Source organism: Pteropus alecto, unplaced genomic scaffold, assembly GCF_000325575.1.
Source record: "Pteropus alecto unplaced genomic scaffold, ASM32557v1 scaffold167, whole genome shotgun sequence".
In the NCBI taxonomy this organism is placed as follows: domain Eukaryota; kingdom Metazoa; phylum Chordata; class Mammalia; order Chiroptera; family Pteropodidae; genus Pteropus; species Pteropus alecto.
Genome location: NW_006440647.1, coordinates 528,326 through 532,076, shown reverse-complemented (window position 1 = coordinate 532,076; position 3,751 = coordinate 528,326).

Genomic DNA, 3,751 nt, shown 5'->3' with positions numbered 1-3,751 from the left:
GTGCAGAGGTCCTGAGGAAGAAAATGCCTGCTTTGTATCAAAGAGGTACAGCCTGTGCAGCTAAAACAAAGTTATAGGGAGAGAAGAAGGATTTGAGGTCAAAGAGGTAATGAGGGTCCATATCATGGAGGGTTCTATAAGGCTGTTGGAAATACTTGGGTTTTATGTAACATTATAAGAGAGGCATTGGAAGGAGGGGTTTGAATATCATCAGATTTATGAATTAACAGGATCACTCTAACTGCTGTATTGAGAATAGACTGAAAGATGGGAATGGTGGAAGCAGGAAGACCAGTTCTGAGGATACTACAATAATCCAGGTGAGAGATACTTAAAGCTTGAAGTAGGGAGGATGCAATAGAGTTGAAGAAAAGTAAGTATCCTTCTCCATCTCACCATAAAATTCTGTAACATTCCTGAAAGGCCTATGGCATAATCAAAGGTAACACCTACAATAACCTTTATCTTCCAATACAAAAAGTCGAACCATCCCTTAAATGCTTGATCTTTTTATTCTCCCTATTATAAAATCTCAGTCCTCCCTCAGCTATCACTTTTCTAATTAAACAGTGCCTCAATGGCCCATTGTCTGAATATTAACAGCACATTTGTTAACGAACAGTAATTCAGGCAGGAAGTCAGAAGAATCAAAATATTTCTGTGAAACTGCTATAGATAAAGGATATTGGAAGCACTGACAGGGCTGTCTCTGAGTTAAGGCAAGGCTAAATGAAAGGAAGAGGCACTAGTATGCAATTACTATGCTGGTTTCATTTAACACCCAGCACGCCTGGATCTCCTTTATCTCATTAAGTCAACTAGGGGCCTTGGATTTTCATCACTCCAAGAACTATAATAAAGGATAATCTGCCATGTATTAGCCTAATCTTAAATTACAACTCAAGACAATAAAATCAGGGAACTATCAGAAATGGCATCAATACCATAAACTAATTAAGACAATCTAATTCAGCAGGTATCTTGCAGGAACACTCTAATACAAGTTACACTCTAGCTTATTTGGAGAAGAAAAAAAGAAAAGGAATAAGGAAATGCTTCCCTTCTGACATTAGCTAGCTGATCTATGTTTGAGATGGCTAGAACAGACTCAGACTACAAATCCCATGACCAGTGCTAATATTACTTTAAAATATATATTTTTTAAAAATCTTAAAAGGTCGAAAATTAGCACCATGGTCACACTTGGGCTAAAAGCATATTGTGTTTGGCCCAAATGGTAATTTAAAATTCAGGAGATTTTACATTAAAAATATGATGATTGGCAGCACTTGAAATAGTAGAAGATTATATAATAGAAGTTATATTCCCACATGACAGAAAAATAAAGAGACGTTAGCCAATCTCCACCATGAAAGTTGGATAGACAAGAAGCAAGCCTACCTCAAAGTCAGATTAGAAGTCAGATCGTGGTTTTAGTTGTGGCATTTCCATGAATACACATGACCTTAGGAAAACAAATTAGCTACTTGGGGCTTCAGATTCCACATATGAAAAAAAAAAAAAAGGATTGGACAAAAATCTCAATTCCACCTTATCTACATTCCTAGAAAGTGATAAAGAGTGCATAGACACACATCAATGAAGAGAGAAGGGATTATTAGACAAATGATGCCAGAGGTTAGCTGTTCAGGAAAAAAAAAAAAAAAAGCCAGCCGAGATTCGAACTTTATATCACATGCCAAGATAACTTCATGTCGATAAGGGTATATGGTAAAAATTCACACCTAAAATGAGAAGAAAATATACACTTGAAGGGTCTTATCATCAGGTGTAAAGAATTTTGTAAATTTAAAACTTATGAAAGAAATAGAAAAGGAAAACATTGGGGAACTTTCTGCACAGAAAAGGAAAACCAGTATACTTAGAAATAGTACCAAATGTAAGTCAAACATAAATTGAGAAAAATACAAAGAACAAATGCTTTATGCCCTACCCTCAATTTGACAACATCTCCCTCTCATAGTTCTTGGAAATAAAAGGCAGTGGAGAAGGCAGAGTGTAAACTCTGACCCAGTAGCCTGTGAGAAAATGTTTAAGTTCATGGACGGGATAAACACATGACCGCACCACAACCAAATTAGAGGGGGTCATTGTTGAAGGCCAGAAAACTCCACATTTGTAGGCAGGACACAGGTTATTACCCTAATTTTGTAGACGAGAAAACTGAGGCACAGAGAAGTTCAATGAGATTGCAAAGTCATAACAACTGGTAAGTGTTAAAACCAATTCTGGAATGCAGCTTGGGTTCTGCCTCAGTTGAGCCATCTGTGAAATGAAGAAATTGGATTAGACCCATTGTTCTCAAAGGGCAGTGCCTAGACCAGCAGCAGCAGCTTCTCATAGAAACTTGTTCAAAATAAGAATTCTCAGGTCACCCCAGACCCATGAAATCCTGACCTCTGGGGTGGGACCAGCAATCTGTGGTCCAAAAAGCCCTCCAGGTGATTCCTCTGCATACTCACATTTGAAGGACCACTGGATTCCTTGATGTCTAAGGTCCCTTCCAGACCTAAAACATTTTCATTAACATTGGACCATTAATCTCTAGAGTTTTCATGACTTGGGCCCAAAAGGTTAAAAGAACAAAAGAGTTCGTTAGTGGGAGGAAACACTACTTTCCCCTTGGTGGAATTTATACCTATGGTATTGTGTTTGCTAAAAGTTACCTGTCTTAAATCATTTGCATAGGTATACTGGCAATCACAAACTTGGCTTTTTTCTGGGGTCTGTGTGGAGAGAGGAGGGATGAGCACCCTCTCGAAAGTAAATTAAAGGCAATGGGGTGGATGGGTGGGCAGGGTGGAGAGCCTGTCAATCATCTCTTCCAGCAAATGTACTTAGACCTAGAGGCCTCCAGAACCAGCTGGAGAAACTTGCTGGAGGGGATAGCAGCAAGGGTTGGGGACCGTTGACCTTTCCTGAGCCCCATTGCTTCTTCTAGACATGTCCTGACCTTGGCCAGATTTAAATGCCAGCTCTAGGTTAAGAGGAAATCTGCTAGCTTGACATCATGGTCCTACCCTACTTTGAGTCACTTATACTTTTAGTCACAGGCTAGATCTCTGCTGCTCAGCTATTGCCGCCTAATCTTGGTCACCCAATAGTAGAGGCCATCATCACATCAGCACAGCCCATCTCCCTCACCCCAGTGGCACCAGTGCTGCCACCATCATTGTTTGCTTTCACCTGTGCTACCACTTCTCAGCCATAGCTACTGGGGAGGTATCTGGGTTCCCCCAACATGTGTGATGAAAGTGACATGATGCTGGCTCCATTTGCCCAACTAGAAGCAGCTGCTGTGAAGGATGGAGGAAGAGGAGGGGAAAATGGTGATGTCCAGAGAAGTGTTGAAGACCTTAACCTTGATGCTGAGGAGGTAGTTCATGGAGGCAAGAGGAGAGCTCCAGCGACATGATGCCATAAAGAGAATATGGTGCTGAGGGACTTCCCATCATCTTTCACTATCCACACCATCCTGGGCTTCCTGTCTCAATTAGGGGATGGAGGACACTTGAGCAACTTGGCCTCACCCATAATAATGTGGAAGATAAAGGCACTAAAGTGTAAAAGCAAAAGACTCTCAAGCTGTGCTCAGGAGATTGTTTTCTGCCTCAGATGCTGTGGCACCTGTATCAGAAGGCATAACAAAAGAGGGGCCCACCATGTTGCTGAGGACAGGAAGGAAGAAATAAATGAAATGGAGGCAAGCAACCTACCAGACACAGAGTTC